Here is a 21848-nt window from a genome sequence, read left to right on the forward strand (position 1 = left end):
TTCACTTAATTGTTGGAATTGATGCATCAAGATCAATGTCATACCATTATAGAAATTATTTTCAACTGTTTAAGGCAAATTACTTTTATCCAATGCTTCCTCTTACTCAATTTTCTGATGTTATACTCGGTTTTATGTTTTCTAAGCAAAAATAGCAAGATAAAACATGAAATTTAAAAAGAAACAAAAAATTGAGGAGGTACTTTGATCAAGATTATAAACTAAAAAAAATTAATTGAGATTAGGGGTGAAAAATGGACGGATTGGATTAAATTTGGGCGGGTAAAAATGGATTAGGTCAATAAATAGGCATTGCCCAACCCAACCCAAAGTGTACTTGGGCTAAGATGGGCTGGGTTAAGATGGGCTAAACAATGGGTCATAGTCCAACCCGCCCAACTTGACCCATATTTTAAAACTATGCTCATCTTGCATAAAAAAAGCCTTTTGCCTTAAAATGTGTAAGTTGAAAAATATTGCGGCTAGGGTTGGGGAGGGTGCAGAAAAACCAAAAAATAGAAAACATAAAATTAAAAATATAAAAAAAAGTAAATTTTTTTAGGGGGTTTGAGCACGGGGGGGGGGGGATAGGAGTGGGTGGGTGGTGCAGATAAATAAAAAAATAAAGAATTTAAAATACAAAAATAAAAGTAATTTTTTTGGAGGGGTTTTGGGAGGATGGGTGGATGTTGCAGAAAAATAAAAAAATAGAAAAAAAAGAAGGTAAATTGGGGCATTTAAGTAAATTTCTAACACTAGTACATCAATAAAAACACAAGTATGTAACTAACATAGTCTTGAATAGAAATTTAAGTAATGAAATAATAAAATGAGAATAAATTTAAAGTTGAATATATCGCCTCAAATGATTTCGTTTTTTTTTTGTGAAAAATTGTAGTACAATAGGTTTCTAATCCTATTTCTTTTTGGAGGACTGTTGGACAGAAGTATCAGAAGTACAATAGTCACAATCGAACCAGACTGTAAGCGTATATCTTCTTCTCAACTTTATGCATGTGGTCCAACTTTTCAATTAATTAATCTCCAGAAAGATGGTATTTTCACTTCATATCTCAATGAGGGATGACAATTTGAGTCCAAACCCATTCAACCCGCCCAAAGATTAATGGATTGGGCTACAAATATTTTAGTTCATGAGTCTATTAGGACTGAGCCCAAGTTAACCTATTATTTTTTATAGCCCATTCTAACCCATTAAGCAGCCCAAATAAAATCCATGAAACTTACCCAAAACAAAGGGATCTTAACCCAACTTATCTAGAATGGAAAAGGGTTCAAAATGCCCCTAAACTATTGAAAAAAATTTAACAATACCCTTCACCCACCTATTGGGCTGAAAATGTGTTGGAGATTGTTCATTACCAAAGTTATTAAATCATTTGGGCATTTTATCACGACCCGAATTTCCCACCATCGGGATCGTGATGGCGCCTAACTCTAAGAATGCTAGGCAAGCCAACAGATACAGTTCTAACACATTAATCATTAACTAAAACAGTAATAAACAATAATTAAAACTGAATAGATATAAAGTGCGGAAATTGTATAACAGTTTAAAACACCAATACACGACTATCCTAAAGATCTGGTGTGACAATCTATGAACGTCTAAGAATTTCTACAAATATTGGTTTAAAGGAAATACATCTATTTTTCGGAATGAAAGAAAACAAGAACTAAATAGAGGGAAGGGGACTCCAGGATCAGCGAACGCCGACAAATCTACCTTGGGTGTCCTGTGGACTAAAGGCAGCAACCAAACTCTGATCAGTGTGGTCCAGTACCAGGATCTGCACAGAAAGTGCAGAGTGTAGCATCAGTACAACCGACCCCATGTACTGATAAGTGCCGAGCCTAACCTCGGCGAAGTAATGACGAGTCTAGGACATAAAAAATAACACAAATCTGTGCAGTTAAACAATATGCTAACAAAATAAAAATTAATAGAAGCTAAGTAGAAATTAACGGGAAGGGGCAATATGCTATGGGGTACCACAATAAAGAATCACAACAGTAGAGAAATTTAAAAAGCTAATACACTTTGAACCGGTAATAACAAGTAAACACAGTAAACGAAAAATGCACGACATCACCCTTCGTGCTTTTACTCTCAACCTCACCAAGTAATCAATAATAGAAACGTGCACGACATCACCCTTTGTGCTTTACCACTCAACCTCACTATATGAATAATAGGAATGTGTACGGCATCACCCTTCGTGCTTTATCACCCTTCCTCATCACATAAGTAATAGAAACGTGCACGACATCACCCTTCATGCTTTATCACTCTTCCTCAACATAAGAAACAATATAAACAATAACAACCCGGCAAGGGAATCATAATTAAACAACCTCGTTTCATCACTTAACTTCACAACATAAATCTCAACTTGAGCCAATACTCAACCAATATCCAAAACCAGGAAAGCATAATAAGACTTGTTTGACATAAGTAATAACCAGCTTAAGTAGGAACAATACGTATAAAAAAACACAACGATCACAAGTATAAGACTCACTCGCATGCTATGACCCGACAACAACGTATAAATACTCGTCACCTCACCTATACGTCGTACTTAACAACTAAACATGTAGCAAATAAGGCAACAATACCTAATCCCTCAAGCTAAGGTTAGCCACAACACTTACCTCGATTCCACGACCAAACTCAAGCCTCAAATACCGCTTTTCCCTAAGTTTTCACTTCCAATCCGCTCGTATCTATTCATAATTAACTTATGAACATCAATTAACGCTATAGAAACCAATTCCAATGCATAATTATATATTTTCTAACATTTCCCCCAAAAAGTCAAAAACCGACCCCGGGTCCGCTTGGTCAAAACTCGAAGTTCGGACCAAAACCCGATTATCCATTCACCCCCGAACCCGGATATACAATTGATTTTGGAATCCGACCTCAATTTGAGGTCTAAATCCCCAAATTTTGAAATTCCTAAATTCTACCCAAAAACACCCAATTCCACCATCGAAAACCCTAGATTTTGTGATGAAATCTTGTAAAAAGATGAAATGGATTGAAAGAAATAAGTTAGGAATCATTTACCTATAAGTTGGGAAGAAATGGTCGTTGAAAAATCGTCTCTTGAAGTTTAGGGTTTGAAAATTTGAGAAATGAATCAAAACTCCCGTCCAAAACTCGTTTTGAACAGTTGCAGGTATCGCATTTGCGATCATAGGTTCGCAAATGCGGACTTTACTTCGCAAGTGCGAAGGTTGGCCTGACCTAATGGCATCGCAAATGCAAACAAGTGTTCGCAAATGCATCCCATGTTCTCATCGCAAATGTGACGTTGAGCTTCGCAAATGCGAAGGTCCTCTCTCCGCCCTACTGATCGCAAATGCAAAGCTTCTTCGCAAATGCGATGCTCGCATTTGCGAGTCTGCAGACCTGCAACATACAAAAATATTTCTTAAGTTTCAAATCACTTCGTAGCCTATCCAAAACTCACCCGAGCCCTTGGGACTCCAAACCAAACATGCACACAAGTCTTAACATATCATACGAACTTGCTCATGCGATCAAATCGCAAAAATAACACCTAGAACTATGAATTCAACACCAAAACACATGAAATTTTCAAGATAGTTTCAAACATCCTATTTTCTCAACCAAAGGTCCGAATCAAGTCAAATCACTTCCGTTTTTTTTACCAAATTTCACAGATAAGGTTTAAATATTATAATGGACCTGTACCGGGCTCCGGAACTAAAATACATGCCCGATAACAACAAGATCATATTTTACTATGAACCCTCAGAGACCATTGGAATACAGGTTCGGGTCTGTTTACCCAAAATATTGACCGAAGTCAACTAAAATCATCTTTTAAAGCCAAAAATCATCTTTTCTTAAGTTTTTCACATAAGGGCTTTCCAGATACGTGCTCAGACTGCACACACAAATCGAGGAGCAATAAAATAAGGTTTTCAACGCCTCCGAGCACGAAATCAGATTCAAAAACAAAAGATGACCCTTTGGGTCATCAAACATTTTATACATGAACAACAAATACGGAGGTGCAAATAGGATACTGAGTAGAATTGACAGAGTACTAGTGAATAATGACTGGATATCCATGCTACGAGGCTCGGAGGTCCACTATAAGAATGCATGGCTCTTCGTACTCTTGCTATCATTAGCTGAGAGGATGACTCCTAGAATACCAAAAGGATACAGAATAATTTTGCTCCAAATTTCAAAGTAAGAGTCAAAAGATAGTTGGAGGTGGGATACTTGACACAGATGTACCAATTTGCAGTCAAACTGAACAATCTCAATGCTGCCCTTCCATGTCATTGTTCCTTAGCTTCCTCATTTCTTGTTTGCAATCTTCATTTTTAAGTCTGTTATTTTATGTTAATTAGTCATTCTGAGAGTGTAATGTTCGCTTAATTATTGGAATTGATGCATCAAGATTGATGTCATACCATTATAGAAATCATTTTCAACTGTTTAAGGCAAATTACTTTTATCCAATGCTTCCTCTTACTCAATTTTCTGATGTTATACTCAATTTTATTTTCTATAAGCAAAAATAGCAAGATAAAACATGAAATTTTAAAAGATAAAAAAGTTGAGGAGGTACTTTGATCAAGATTCAAAATTTTTAAAAAAATTAATTGAGATTAGGGGTGGCAAATAGGCGGGTTGGGTTGAATTTAAACGGGTCATTGCCCAATCCAGTCCAAAGTGTACTTGGGCTAAACAATGGGTCATAGCCTAACCCGCCCAACTTAACCCACATTTTAAAACCATGCTCATCTTGCATAAAAATATTTTTCCTTAAAATATGTAAGTTGAAAAATATTTTGCGGGTAGGTGGGTGGTGCAGAAAAACGAAAAAATAGAAAAATAAAAATACAAAAAAAAAATTGAGGGGGTTTGCGCGCGGGGGTGAGGGAGGGGCTAGTGTGTAGAGTTTAGGGTGAGTGGGTGGTGTAGAAAAATAAAAAACATAAAAAAATTAAAAATACAAAAAAAAGTAAAAAAATATTGAGGGGGTTAGCCGGGGGTAGGATTGGGTGGGCCATCATGAAAATCCTTGCCACAACCCACACCTGCCGAGGACCTTTGTCAGGGGGTTAACAGTAGGCCACTATCCTACCATCGAAAGTTGATAGGGCAGAAATTTGAATGATGCGTCGCCGGCACGATGGCCGTGCGATCCGTCGAGTTATCATGAATCATCGCAGCAACGGGCAAAGCCCGCGTCGACCTTTTATCTAATAAATGCATCCCTTCCAGAAGTCGGGGTTTGTTGCACGTATTAGCTCTAGAATTACTACGGTTATCCGAGTAGTAGATACCATCAAACAAACTATAACTGATTTAATGAGCCATTCGCAGTTTCACAGTCTGAATTTGTTCATACTTACTGTTACGCGGCGCCTTCCTGAGATTCCTTGGAAGGGCGACGTAAGGCTAAGCAACTGATGTCAGTGCAGTTGCTGTCCGCCAACTGAGGTCCCCTCCGTACGCTAGACTAGATTGTCAGTGCCGTACGGGAAAACCAATGTCAAGAGAAATTGAGAGAACAGGAATGAGAATTGAGAATGAAAGAAAGCTTGATTGCATTAATGAAAGCTATTACAGAAAGGAAATGCGGTGTCGAGGGGGAGAGACACCAGTACAGAGAATTGTTTGCTTGCTAGAAAGTTTTGATTGTTTGGTCCCCCTTAATAATGCTTAAAAAAAATAATCCAAAGCTACAAGACTAGACTTGATTAAGCTAGAGAAACATAATGAAATTACATGGAATAAAACTACTCTATATTTACAATGAAAAAGACTTAGTTTGCTATAAGGCAGAAAACATGGCCGTTGTCGGCAGCATAGTCTTTGGCATCAGGATCTGCGCGCGCGGCATTGTCTGCGCGCGCGGCGCTGTTGGCATCTGCCTGCGGTTGGGCGCTGGCGAGGGATATCGGTGGGGCGACAGAGGCACATGCGCGCTTGTCACTTGGCGCGACCAAGACCACGGGGCCGTCCGTGGCGCTAGGCATTGGAAGGCTTGCTAGGACGCCACGGGGCGCGCCCAAGGGGTCATGGGGCACGGCTGGAAAGCCGCCCATGACATTCTCCCCCACCTGAGTTGGCGACGTCCTCGGCGCCTTACTTGCAAGATAATCTTCAATTAGGCTCTTGTAGGCTTTGAGGTTTGTTCCCCTCTCCCAAGTGTTCTCCTCTGCATCACAGCCCTGCCATTTCACCAAGAATTCTTGGTGATCTTTCCTTGAGGCATGGATCACTCTATCATCAATGATAGCTTTAACACGCCTTTTCCCGGTTGAATTGGGCCCTCGAATACTGGGTATTGTGAGTTGGATCCTTGAAGGATCCTCAGTGTCTTCCCGAAAAGGTTTCAGGAGGCTGACATGGAAGACAGGATGAATTTTCCATCAAGCTGGGGTATCCACCCGGTATGCAACTTTCCCAATACGCCTTTCAATGGACAAGGGTCCAATGTATTTTTGCAATAAGCGAGGGTCATGGACCCCCGCAAATAAGTAACGCTTTGGAATTTTGACCATCACTTTGTCTCCTACTTGGTATTCAACAAAGCGACGATTCTGATAAGCATGCCTCTTCATCCGCTTTTGAGCCTTGACAAGATAGCTCCGCACTATCTCCAAATTTTGCTTCCACTCTTTAGAGAAGCTAGCAGCTCGAGGAGATTTAGACATATTTGGTGCATTGACTGTGTGTGGGAGTAGCGGTTGCTGTCCGGTAACAATTTTAAAAGCACTTTTGTTTGTACTAGAGCTCTTTTGTGAATTGAAACACAGTTAAGCAGCATCCAGAAGCTTCACCCAATTCTTCTGCGATCCGGTTACAAAATGACGTAGATATTCCTTCAACATACCATTGAACCGCTCCGTCTGGCCATCAGATTGCGGATGAAAACTTGAGTTGTGACTCAGCTTCGACCCAAGGCACTTAAAGAGTTGGGTCCAAAAGTTGCTAGTGAAGCGTGAGTCACGATCACTAACAATGTCTTTGGGTTGGCCCCAACATTTGACGACATGAGAGAAGAAGAGTCAAGCTGTATCTTCTGCTGATATATATTGTGGGGCAACAATAAAGGTAGCATATTTGGAAAACCGATCTACCACAACCAAGATAATTGTTAGATCTCCGACCTTGGGCAATCCGGTGATGAAATCCAGGGAAACACTTTCCCAAGGTCTCTTTGGGACAGCTAATGGTTCCAAGAGTCCCGCCTGTGTTAAGCGGTCTGACTTTTCCTTCTGGCATACTAGACAAGTCTTCACATACTGAGCAACGTCATCGGCCATTTGAGGCCAATAATATGCACGGCGGAGTAACGCCATGGTGCGTTCTTCACCGGGATGGTCGGCCCACAGAGTATCATGACATTCCGCCAGAAGAGTCCTTCGTAGGTCTCCTCCTTTAGGAACATAAAGTCGGTTCCCTTTCACTTTCAAAAAAACATCTTCCATGTAGAACTGGCGAGTCTTGCCCTGTCCTACCAAATCAACCAAATACTGTGCAGCAGGGTCTTTGATGAGTAAATCCTGTATCTGGTCCTTGATGGAGGTGGCTACTTCGCTCCCCTTTAGGGTGGCGAGCAAGCACACCGATGCTAGATCAGCTCTCCGACTGAGCGCATCAGCAACATGATTGGTCTTCCCACTTCGGTACTCCAGGTTGAAGTGGAATTCAGCTAGGAGTTCCTGCCACCTGGCCTGTCGACCATTCAACTTCGGCTGGGTCATGAAATGGCTAACAGCTGTGTTGTCTGTCTTGACCACGAACGGGGTTCCCAGCAGATAGTGCCTCCAGAGGCGCAAGCAGTGGACGACAGCCAATAATTCTTTCTCATGGGCGGCATAGCGCCGCTCTGCATCTTTTAGCTTCCGGCTCTCGTACGCCACAGGATGCCCTTCTTGTAGCAAGACGCCACCGAGGGCATAGTCAGATGCATCTGTTTGTACTTCGAATGGCTTGGCCAGATCAGGAAGGGCCAAGACGGGGCTACTAGACATAGCCGCTTTCAATGCGTTGAAGGCCTCCGCTCGCTTGGGTCCCCATTCCCAAGGCGTGACCTTCTTGAGGAGTTCTGTCAATGGTACTGCAATGAGGGAGTAGTCTTTCACGAATCGTCGATAGAAATTGCATAGACCAAGGAACGCCCTCAAGGCGTGGATATCCTTAGGCGGCGGCCAATCTGTGATTGCCTGAATCTTCTGCTGGTCCATCTTGATCCGCCCTTCCTCGATGACATGTCCGAGGAAGTCAATTTGCTTTTGAGCAAAGGAGCACTTAGATAGCTTCGCATATAGTTCATGCTCCCGCAATCGAGCTAGGACCTTCCGCAAGTGCATCAGGTGTTCCTCCAATGTTTGGCTATATACCACAATGTCATCCAAGTAGACCACCACGAATTCATCAATGTACTCCCGGAAGACTTGGTTCATCAAAGTGCAAAATGTAGCTGGGGCGTTAGTCAAGCCGAATGGCATAACTAGGAAATCGTACGACCCATATCTTGTCTAAGAAGAAGTATATTGTAGGATATAAAGTATTTAAATGCTAAAATCAAGGGTCCATAAGCAGCAATAAGTGATTTTACTTGTGTTTTGAATAGAGATAAGAGGATAAAAGTCATATCTCTTTGTAAAAAAACTTAAAGGAGTTTAGACAATGTGTTGGAGATTGTTCATTACCAGAGTTATTAAATCATCTGGGCATTTTATACATGAACAACAAAAACGGAGGTGCAAACAGGATACTGAGTAGAATTGACAGAGTACTAGTGAATAATGACTGGATATCCATGCTACCAGGCTCGGAGGTCCACTATAAGATTGTATGGCTCTTTGATCGTACTCTTGCTACCATTAGCTGAGAGGATGACTCCTAGAATACCAAAAGGATACGGAGTAAATTTGCTCCAGATTTCAAAGTAAGAGTTAAAAGATAGTTGGAGGTGGGATACTTGACACAAAGATGTACCAATTTGTAGTCAAACTGAACAATCTCAATGCTGCCCTTCCATGTCATTGTTCCTTAGCTTCCTCATTTCTTGTTTGCAATATTCATTTTTAAGTATGTTATTTTATGTTAATTAGTCATTTTGAGAGTGTAATATTCGCTTAATTGTTGGAATTGATGCATCAAGATTGATGTCATACCATTATAGAAATCATTTTCAATTGTTTAAGGCAAAATACTTTTATCCAATGCTTCCTCTTACTCAATTTTCTGATGTTATACTCGATTTTATTTTCTCTAAGCAAAAATAGCAAGATAAAACATGAAATTTTAAAAGATAAAAAAGTTGAGGAGGTACTTTGATCAAGATTCAAAATTTTAAAAAAATAATAATTGAGATTAGGGGTGGCAAATAGGCGGGTTGGGTTGAATTTGAACGGGTCATTGCCCAACCCAGTGCAAAGTGTACTTGGGCTAAACAATGGGTCATAGCCTAATCTTCCCAACTTGACCCACATTTTAAAACCATGCTCATCTTGCATAAAAAATATTTTTCATTAAAATGTATAAGTTGAAAAATATTTTGCGGGTAGGTGGGTGGTGCAGAAAAAAAAAATATAGAAAAATTAAAATACAAAAAAAGAATTGAAGGGTTTGCAAGCGTGGGGGGGGGGGGGTAGTGTGTAGGGTTTAGGGTGAGTGGGTGGTGTAGAAAAATAAAAATTTTTTGAGGGGGTTTGCGCGGGGGTAGGGGTAGGAGTAGGGTGGGTGGTGCAGAGAAACACAAAAATATGGTGAGTTGTGCAGAAAAACAAAAAAAATTAAAAATTAAAAATACAAAAAAAAAGAAGTAAAATTGGGGCAACTAAGTAAATTTCTAGATAAGTTGGGTTGAGACCCCTTTGTTTTGGGTGAGATTTATGAGTTGTATTTGGGCTGTTTAATGGGTCAGAATGAGCTATAAAAAATAATAGGTTAACTTCGGCTCAATCCTAATAGACCCACGAGCTAAAATATTTGTAACTAAAGTAAACTTTTGGATGGTCAATTTTTATTCTATGTTAAGTAAAATATTTAATTAGTCAAAGGCATGCATACAGAGAAAATATTTTCTCTGCTGTTTTCTGGGCTCTATGAACAACTAATGTTTTCTTTGGGCTACTGGACCCGATGCTTCATTTACAACTAACATTTTCTTTGTGCTTTTAGAATGCTCTTCTCTCTTCTTTTCTAATGTTCTTTAAGTTGTTAACTCCAAGCTTCATACTTTTTCTCTAGAAAACCAACAGAGTGCTTCGTGCTTTTTCTCCAGAATTTGGTGGTTCCTTTTTCTCCAAAGTAAGTATGATTTTATATTAGTAAAATATATGTGCATGTTTCTATACATTTATTTCTCGCTCTGTACACATCTGATGAGTGTTCTTATGTTAAAATTGAAAACTTAAATTTCATATTGTGAAACTTCTTTACTTAGCAAGAGATTTTGCTTTCCAACGTTCATCATCTTAAGAGTTGGTTTCTGTAATACCAGGAGACTGAATAAACAAGATAAACATATGGAAGTGAATTTATATATGCACAACAACAAGAATGGTTTATTTGGGTTCTTGGAAACAACAGTTTAGAGAGCAAAAGGTCAAATGGCTTCTATTAACCTATGTAATAGGTGATTATTTAGTAAAAAAAACTTATCACAACACCTAGGAGGTAAGATATAGGTATTGTAGAGACCTATACTTTATGATTTGAACATAACTATGATAACAAAACAATTAATTTACTATCAAGTGCAACACAAAGGTACATGGAGGCAATTTTGTATTACAATGGTATATGAATTTAAGAAGAAGCATATTGTAGGATATAAAGTATTTAAATGCTCAAATCAAGGGTCCATAAGCAGCAATAAGTGATTTTACTTGTGTTTTGAATAGAGATAAGAGGATAAAAGTCATATCTCTTTGTAAAAAAACTTAAAGGAGTTTAGACAATGTGTTGGAGATTGTTCATTACCATAGTTATTAAACCATCTGGGCATTTTATACATGAACAACAAAAACAGAGGTGCAAACAGGATACTCAGTAGAATTGACAGAGTACTAGTGAATAATGACTGGATATCCATGCTACCAAGCTCGGAGGTCCACTATAAGAATGCATGGCTCTTTGATCGTACTCTTGCTATCATTAGCTGAGAGGATGACTCCAAGAATACCAAAAGGATACAGAGTAATTTTGCTCCAGATTTCAAAGTAAGAGTTAAAAGATAGTTGGAGGTGGGATACTTGACACAAAGATGTACCAATTTGTAGTCAAACTGAACAATCTCAATGCTGCCCTTCCATGTTATTGTTCCTTAGCTTCCTCATTTCTTGTTTGCAATCTTCATTTTTAAGTTTGTTATTTTATGTTAATTAGTCATTTTGAGAGTTTAATGTTCGCTTAATTGTTGGAATTGATGCATCAAGATTGATGTCATACCATTATAGAAATTATTTTCAACTGTTTAAGGCAAAATACTTTTATCCAATGCTTTCTCTTACTCAATTTTCTGATGTTATACTCGATTTTATGTTCTCTAAGAAAAAATAGCAAGATAAAACATGAAATTTTAAAAGATAAAAAAGTTGAGGAGGTACTTTGATCAAGATTCAAAATTTTTAAAAAAATTTAATTGAGATTAGGGGTGGCAAATAAGCAGGTTGGGTTGAATTTGAACGTGTCATTGCCCAACCCAACTTGGGCTAAATAATGGGTCACAGCCTAATCTGCCCAACTTGACCCACATTTTAAAACCATGCTCATCTTGCATAAAAAATATTTTTCATTAAAATGTATAAGTTGAAAAATATTTTGCGGATAGGTGGGTGGTGCAGAAAAACAAAAATATAGAAAAATTAAAATACAAAAAAAAATAGAGGGGGTTTGCGCGCGGGGAGGGGGGGGGAGGTAGTGTGTATGTAAACACGTGATGTAAAAAAAAAAAAAAAAAAAGAGTAAAAAAATATTGAGGGGGTTAGCCGGGAATAGGAGTGGGTGGGTGGTGGAGACAAATAAAAAAATACAAAAAAAAGTAAAACTTTTTTTTTGAGGGGGTTTGCGCGGGGGTAGGGGTGGTGTAGGGTGAGTGGTGCAGAGAAACACAAAAATATGGTGAGTTGTGCAGAAAAACAAAAAAAAATAAAAAATAAAAAATTCAAAAAAAAAAAAGAAGTAAAATTGGGGCAACTAAGTAAATTTCTAGCTTTGTTTTGGGTGAGTTTTATGAGTTGTATTTGGGCTGTTTAATGGGTCAGAATGAGCTATAAAAAATAATATGTTAACTTCGGCTCAATCCTAATAGACCCATGAGCTAAAATATTTGTAGCTAAAGTAAACTTTTGGATGATCAATATTTATTCTTTTTTAAGTAAAATATTTAGTTAGTCAAAGGCATGCATACAGAGAAAATATTTTCTCTGCTGTTTTCTAGGCTCTATGAACAACTAATGTTTTCTTTGGGCTACTGGACCCGATGCTTCATTTACAACTACCATTTTCTTTGTGCTTCTAGAATGCTCTTCTCTCTTCTTTTCTAATGTTCTTTAAGTTGTTAACTCCAAGCTTCATACTTTTTCTCTAGAAAACCAACACAGTGCTTCGTGCTTTTTATCCAGAATTTGGTGGTTCCTTTTTCTCCAAAGTAAGTATGATTTTATATTAGTAAAATATATGTGCATGCGTCTATACATTTATTTCTCGCTCTGTATACATCTGATGAGTGTTCTCATGTTAAAATTGAAAACTTAAATTTCATATTGTGAAACTTCTTTACTTAGCAAAAGATTTTGCTTTCCAACGTTCATCATCTTAAGAGTTGGTTTCTGTAATACCAGGAGACTGAATAAACAAGATAAACATATGGAAGTGAATTTATATATGCACAACAACAAGAATGGTTTATTTGGGTTCTTGGAAACAAAAGTTTAGAGAGCAAAAGGTCAAATGGCTTCTATTAACCTATGTAATAGGTGATTATTTAGTAAAAACTTATCACAACACCTAGGAGGTAAGATATAGGTATTGTAGAGACCTATACTTTATGATTTGAACATAACTATGATAACAAAACAATTAATTTACTATCAAGTGCAACACAAAGGTACATGGAGGCAATTTTGTATTACAATGGTGAACGAATTTAAGAAGAAGTATATTGTTGGATATAAAGTATTTAAATGCTCAAATCAAGGGTCCATAAGCAGCAATAAGTGATTTTACTTGTGTTTTGAATAGAGATAAGAGGATAAAAGTCATATCTCTTTGTAAAAAAACTTAAAGGAGTTTAGACAATGTGTTGGAGATTGTTCATTACCAGAGTTATTAAATCATCTGGGCATTTTATACATGAACAACAAAAACGGAGGTGCAAACAAGATACTGAGTAGAATTAACAGAGTACTAGTGAATAATGACTGGATATCCATGCTACCAAGCTCGGAGGTCCACTATAAGAATGCATGGCTCTTTGATCGTACTCTTGCTATCATTAGCTGAGAGGATGACTCCTAGAATACCAAAAGGATACAGAGTAATTTTGCTCCAAATTTCAAAGTAAGAGTTAAAAGATAGTTGGAGGTGGGATACTTGACACAAAGATGTACCAATTTGTAGTCAAACTGAACAATCTCAATGCTGCCCTTCCATGTTATTGTTCCTTAGCTTCCTCATTTCTTGTTTGCAATCTTCATTTTTAAGTTTGTTATTTTATGTTAATTAGTCATTTTGAGAGTGTAATGTTCGCTTAATTGTTGGAATTGATGCATCAAGATTGATGTCATACTATTATAGAAATCATTTTCAACTGTTTAAGGCAAAATACTTTTATCCAATGCTTCCTCTTACTCAATTTTCTGATGTTATACTTGATTTTATTTTCTCTAAGCAAAAATAGCAAGATAAAACATGAAATTTTAAAAGATAAAAAAGTTGAGGAGGTACTTTGATCAAGATTCAAAATTTTAAAAAAAAATCAATTGAGATTAGGGGTGACAAAGAGGCTGGTTGGGTTGAATTTGAACGGGTCATTGCCCAACATTGCCCAACCCAACTTGGGCTAAACAATGGGTCATAGCCTAACCCGCCCAACTTGACTCACATTTTAAAACCATGCTCATCTTGTATAAAATTTTATTTTTACTTAAAATGTGTAAGTTGAAAAATATTTTGCGGGTAGGTGGGTGGTGCAGAAAAACGAAAATATTTAAAAAGGAAAATACAAAAAAAAATTGAGGAAGTATGCACGCGGGGGGGGGGGGGGAGGGGGGTAGTGTGTAAGGTTTAGGGTGAGTGGGTGGTGTAGAAAAAAGAAAAAAAAATTAAAAAAAAAATATTGAGGGGGTTAGCCGGGGGTAGGAGTGGGTGGGTGGTGGAGACAAATAAAAAATTACAACAAAAAAAAGTAAACTTTTTTTTGAGGGGGTTTGCGCGGGGGGAGGGATAGGAGTATGGTGGGTGGTGCAGAGAAACACAAAACTATAAAAAAAAAGTAATTTTTTTTTTTGAGGGGGTTTGAAGAGGATGATGAGTTGTGCAGAAAAACAAAAAATAAAAAATACAAAAAAAAAGAAGTAAAATTGAGGCAACTAAGTAAATTTCTAGATAATTTGAGTTGAGACCCCTTTGTTTTGGGTGAGTTTTATGAGTTGTATTTGGACTGCTTAGTAGGTCAGAATGAGCAATAAAAAATAATAGGCTAACTTGGGCTCAACCCTAATAGACCCATGAGCTAAAATATTTGTAGCCAAAGTAATCTTTTGGATGGTCAATTTTTATTCTTTTTTAAGTAAAATATTTAATTAGTCAAAGGCATGCATACAGAGAAAATATTTTCTGTGCTGTTTTCTGGGCTCTATGAACAACTAATATTTTCTTTGGGCTACTGGACTCGATGCTTCATTTACAACAAACGTTTTCTTTGTGCTTTCAGAATGCTCTTCTCTCTTCTTTTATAATGTTCTTTAAGTTGTTAACTCCAAGCTTCATACTTTTTCTCTCGAAAACCAACACAGTGCTTCGTGCTTTTTCTCCAGAATTTGGTGGTTCCTTTTTCTCCAAAGTAAGTATGATTTTATATTAGTAAAATATATATATGCATGTCTCTATACATTTATTTCTCGCTCTGTATACATCTGATGAGTGTTCTCATGTTAAAATTGAAAACTTAAATTTTATATTGTGAAACTTCTTTACTTAGCAAGAGATTTTGTTTTCCAACGTTCATCATCTTAAGAGTTGGTTTCTGTAATACCAGGAGACTTAATAAACAAGATAAACATATGGAAGTGAATTTATATATGCACAACAACAAGAATGGATTATTTGGGTTCTTGGAAACAAAAGTTTAGAGAGCAAAAGCTCAAATGGCTTCTATTAACCTATGTAATAGGTGATTATTTAGTAAAAACTTATCACAACACCTAGGAGGTAAGATATAGGTATTGTAGAGACCTATACTTTGTGATTTGAACATAAATATGATAACAAAACAATTAATTTACTATCAAGTGCAACACAAAGGTACATGGAGGCAATTTTGTATTACAATGATGTATAAATTTAAGAAGAAGCATATTGTAGAATATAAAATATTTAAATGCTCAAATCAAGGGTCCATAAGCAGCAATAAGTGATTTTACTTGTGTTTATAGAGATAAGAGGATAAAAGTCATATCTCTTTGTAAAAAAAACTTAAGGAGTTTAGACAATGTGTTGGAGATTGTTCATTACCAGAGTTATTAAATCATCTGGGCATTTTATACATGAACAACAAAAACGGAGGTGCAAACAGGATACTGAGTAGAATTGACAGAGTACTAGTGAATAATAAGTGGATATCCATGCTACGAGGCTCGGAGGTCCACTATATGAATGCATGGCTCTTTGATCGTACTCTTGCTATCATTAGCTGAGAGGATGACTCCTAGAATACTAAAAGGATACAGAGTAATTTTACTCCAGATTTCAAAGTAAGAGTTAAAAGATAGTTGGAGGTGGGATACTTGACACAAAGATGTACCAATTTATAGTCAAACTGAACAATCTCAATGTTGCCCTTCCATGTCATTATTCCTTAGCTTCCTCATTTCTTGTTTGCAATCTTCATTTTTAAGTTTGTTATTTTATGTTAATTAGTCATTTTGAGAGTGTAATGTTCGCTTAGTTGTTGGAATTGATGCATCAAGATTGATGTCATACCATTATAGAAATCATTTTCAACTGTTTAAGGCAAAATACTTTTATCCAATGCTTTCTCTTACTCAATTTTCTGATGTTATACTCGATTTTATGTTCTCTAAGCAAAAATAGCAAGATAAAACATGAAATTTTAAAAGATAAAAAAGTTGAGGAGGTACTTTGATCAAGATTTAAAAAATTTTTAAAAAATAATTGAGATTAGGGGTGGCAAATAGGCGGGTTGGGTTGATATTGAATGGGTCATTGCCCAACCCAGTCCAAAGTGTACTTGGGCTAAACAATGAGTCATAGCCTAACCCGCCCAACTTGACCCACATTTTAAAACCATGCTCATCTTGAATAAAAAATTATTTTTTCTTAAAATGTGTAATTTAAAAAATATTTTGCGGAGGTGGGTGGTGCAGAAAAACGAAAAAATAGAAATAAAAAATACAAAAGAAAAATTGTGGGGGTTTGCGCGCGCGCGGGGGAGGGGGGGGTTGTAGGGTTTAGGGTGAATGGGTGGTGTAGAAAAATAAAAAAATAAAAAAAATACAAAAAAAAATAGTAAAAAAATATTGAAGGGATTAGCCGGGGGTAGGAGTGGGTGGGTGGTGGAGACAAATAAAAAAATACAACAAAAAAAAGTAAAACATTTTTTGAGGGTGTTTGCGCGGGGGAGTGGTAGGAGTAGGGTGGGTGGTGCAGAGAAACACAAAAATATAAAAAAAAAGTAAATTTTTTTTGAGGGGATTTGGAGAGAATGGTGAGTGGTGCAAAAAAACAAAAAAAAATAAAAAATAAAAAATACAAAAAAAAGAAAGTAAATTTGAGGCAACTAAATAAATTTCTAGATGAGTTGGGTTGAGACCCCTTTGTTTTGGGTGAGTTTCATGAGTTGTATTTGGGCTGCTTAAAGAGTCAGAATGAGCTATAAAAAATAATATGTTAACTTGGGCTCAACCCTAATAGACCCATGAGCTAAAATATTTTTAGCCAAAGTAATCTTTTGGATGGTCCATTTTTATTCTTTTTTAAGTAAAATATTTAATTAGGCAAAGGCATGCATACATAGAAAATATTTTCTCTGCTGTTTTCTGGGCTCTATGAACAACTAATGTTTTCTTTGGGCTACTGGACTCGATGCTTCATTTACAACTAACATTTTCTTTGTGCTTTCAGAATGCTCTTCTCTCTTCTTTTCTAATGTTCTTTAAGTTGTTAACTCCAAGCTTCATACTTTTTCTCTAGAAAATCAACACAGTGCTTCGTGCTTTTTCTTCAGAATTTGGTGGTTCCTTTTTCTCCAAAGTAAGTATGATTTTATATTAGTAAAATATATGTGCATGTTTCTATACATTTATTTCTCGCTCTGTATACATCTGATGAGTGTTCTCATGTTAAAATTAAAAACTTAAATTTCATATTGTGAAACTTCTTTACGTAGCAAAAGATTTTGCTTTCCAACGTTCATCATCTTAACAGTTGGTTTCTGTAATACCAGGAGACTGAATAAACAAGATAAACATATGGAAGTGAATTTATATATGCACAACAACAAGAATGGTTTATTTGGGTTCTTGGAAACAAAAGTTTAGAGAGCAAAAGCTCAAATGGCTTCTATTAACCTATGTAATTGGTGATTATTTAGTAAAAACTTATCACAACACCTAGGAGGTAAGATATAGGTATTGTAGAGACCTATACTTTGTGATTTGTACATAAATATGATAACAAAACAATTAATTTACTATCAAGTGCAACACAAAGGTACATGGAGGCAATTTTGTATTACAATGATGTATAAATTTAAGAAGAAGCATATTGTAGAATATAAAGTATTTAAATGCTCAAATCAAGGGTCCATAAGCAGCAATAAGTGATTTTACTTGTGTTTTGAATAGAGATAAGAGGATAAAAGTCATATATCTTTGTAAAAAAACTTAAAGGAGTTTAGACAATGTGTTGGAGATTGTTCATTACCAGAGTTATTAAATCATCTGGGCATTTTATACATGAACAACAAAAACGGAGGTGCAAACAAGATACTGAGTAGAATTAATAGAGTACTAGTGAATAATGACTGGATATCCATGCTACCAGGCTCGGAGGTCCACTATAAGAATGCATGGCTCTTTGATCGTACTCTTGCTATCATTAGCTGAGAGGATGACTCCTAGAATACCAAAAGAATACAGAGTAATTTTGCTCCAGATTTCAAAGTAAGAGTTAAAAGATAGTTAGAGGTAGGATACTTGACACAAAGATGTACCAATTTGTAGTCAAACTGAACAATCTCAATGCTGCCCTTCCATGTCATTGTTCCTTAGCTTCCTCATTTCTTGTTTGCAATCTTCATTTTTAAGTTTGTTATTTTATGTTAATTAGTCATTTTGAGAGTGTAATGTTCGCTTAATTGTTGGAATTTATGCATCAAGATTGATGTCATACCATTATAGAAATCATTTTCAACTGTTTAAGGAAAAATACTTTTATCCAATGCTTTTTCTTACTCAATTTTCTGATGTTATACTCGATTTTATGTTCTCTAAGCAAAAATAGCAAGATAAAACATGAAATTTTAAAAGATAAAAAAGTTGAGGAGGTACTTTGATCAAGATTTAAAATTTAAAAAAAAAATAATTGAGATTAGGGGTGGCAAATAGGCGGGTTGGGTTGAATTTGAACGGGTCATTGCCCAACCCAGTCCAAAGTGTACTTGGGCTAAACAATGGGTCATATCCTAACCCGCCCAACTTGACCCACATTTTAAAACCATGCTCATCTTGCATAAAAACTATTTTTCATTAAAATGTATAAGTTGAAAAATATTTTGCGGGTAGGTGGGTGGTGCAGAAAAACAAAAATATAGAAAAATCAAAATACAAAAGAAAAATTGTGGGGATTTGCGCGGGGGGGGGGGGGGTGTAGGGTGAGTGGGTGGTGTAGAAAAATAAAAAAATAAAAAAATAAAAATACAAAAAAAAATAGTAAAGGAATATTGAGGGGATTAGCCTGGGGTAGGAGTGGGTGGGCGGTGGAGACAAATAAAAAAATACAACAAAAAAAAGTAAAACATTTTTTGAGGGTGTTTGCGCGGGGGAGTGGTAGGAGTAGGGTGGGTGGTGCAAAGAAACACAAAAATATAAAAAAAAAGTAAAATTTTTTTGAGGGGGTTTGGAGAGAATGGTGAGTGGTGCAAAAAAACAAAAAAATAAAAAATAAAAAATACAAAAAAAAAGAAAGTAAATTTGAGGCAACTAAATAAATTTCTAGATGAGTTGGGTTGAGACCCCTTTGTTTTTGGTGAGTTTCATGAGTTGTATTTGGGCTGCTTAAAGAGTCAGAATGAGCTATAAAAAATAATATGTTAACTTGGGCTCAACCCTAATAGACCCATGAGCTAAAATATTTGTAGCCAAAGTAATCTTTTGGATGGTCCATTTTTATTCTATTTTAAGTAAAATATTTAATTAGTCAAAGGAATGCATACAGAGAAAATATTTTCTCTGCTGTTTTCTGGGCTCTATGAACAACTAATGTTTTCTTTGGGCTACTGGACTCGATGCTTCATTTACAACTAACATTTTCTTTGTGCTTTCAGAATGCTCTTCTCTCTTTTTTTCTAATGTTCTTTAAGTTGTTAACTCCAAGCTTCATACTTTTTCTCTAGAAAACCAACACAGTGCTTCGTGCTTTTTTTCCAGAATTTGGTGGTTCCTTTTTCTCCAAAGTAAGTATGATTTTATATTAGTAAAATATGTATGCATGTTTCTATACATTTATTTCTCGCTCTGTATACATCTGATGAGTGTTCTCATGTTAAAATTGAAAACATAAATTTTATATTGTGAAACTTCTTTACTTAGCAAGAGATTTTGCTTTCCAACGTTGATCAAGGTTAGGCTATGACCCATTGTTTAGCCCAAGTATACTTTGGACTGGGTTGGGCAATGACACGTTCAAATTCAACCCAACCCGCCTATTTGCCATCCCTAATCTCAATTATTTATTTATTTAATTTTGAATCTTGATCAAAGTACCTCCTCAACTTTTTTATCTTTTAAAATTTCATGTTTTATCTTGCTATTTTTGTTTAGAGAACATAAAATCGAGTATAACATCAGAAAATTGAGTAAGAGGAAGCATTGGATAAAAGTATTTTGCTTTAAACAGTTGAAAATGATTTCTATAATGGTATGACATCAATCTTGATGCATCAATTCCAACAATTAAGCGAACATTACACTTTCAAAATGACTAGATAACATAAAATAACAGACTTAAAAATGAAGATTGCAAACAAGAAATGAGGACGCTAAGGAATAATGACATGGAAGGGCAGCATTGAGATTGTTCAGTTTGACTACAAATTAGTGCATCTTTGTGTCAAGTATCCCACCTCCAACTATCTTTTGACTTTTACTTTGAAATCTGGAGCAAAATTACTCCGTATCCTTTTGGTATTCTAGAAGTCATCCTCTCAGCTAATGATAGCAAGAGTACGATCAAAGAGCCATGCATTCTTATAGTGGACCTTCGAGCCTGGTAGCATGGATATTCAGTCATTATTCACTAGTACTCTGTCAATTCTACTCAGTATCCTGTTTGCACCTCCGTTTTTGTTGTTCATGTATAAAATGCCCAGATGGTTTAATAACTCTGGTAATGAACAATCTCCAACACATTGTCTAAACTCCTTAAGTTTTTTTACAAAGAGATATGACTTTTATCCTCTTATCTCTATTCAAAACACAAGTAAAATCACTTATTGCTGCTTATGGACCCTTGTTTTGAGCATTTAAATACTTTATATCCAACAATATACTTCTTTTTAAATTCATACACCATTGTAATACAAAATTGCCTCCATGTACCTTTGTGTTGCACTTGATAGTAAATTAATTGTATTGTTATCATAGTTATGTTCAAATCATAAAATATAGGTCTCTACAATACCTATATCTTACCTCCTAGGTGTTGTGATAAGTTTTTACTAAATAATCACCTATTACATAGGTTAATAGAAGTCATTTGAGCTTTTGCTCTCTAAACTTTTGTTTCCAAGAACCCAAGTAAACCATTCTTGTTGTTGTGCATATATAAATTCACTTCCATATGTTTATCTTGTTTATTCAGTCTCCTGGTATTACAGAAATCAACTCTTAAGATGATAAACGTTGGAAAGCAAAATCTCTTGCTAAGTAAAGAAGTTTCACAATATGAAATTTAAGTTTTCAATTTTAACATGAGAACACTCATCAGATGTATACAGAGCGAGAAATAAATGTATAGAAACATGCACATATATTTTACTAATATAAAATCATACTTACTTTGGAGAAAAAGGAACCACCAAATTCTGGAGAAAAAGCACGAAGCACTGTGTTGGTTTTCTAGAGAAAAAGTATGAAGCTTGGAGTTAACAACTTAAAGAACATTAGAAAAGAAGAGAGAAGAGCATTCTCAAAGCACAAAGAAAACGTTAGTTGTAAATAAAGCATCGGGTCCAGTAGCCCAAATAAAACATTAGTTGTTCATAGAGCCCAGAAAACAGCAGAGAAAATATTTTCTCTATATGCATGCCTTTGCCTAATTAAATATTTTACGTAAAAAAGAATAAAAA

The sequence above is a fragment of the Nicotiana sylvestris genome, chromosome 4 (assembly GCF_000393655.2).
Source record: "Nicotiana sylvestris chromosome 4, ASM39365v2, whole genome shotgun sequence".
Taxonomy (NCBI): Eukaryota; Viridiplantae; Streptophyta; class Magnoliopsida; order Solanales; family Solanaceae; genus Nicotiana; species Nicotiana sylvestris.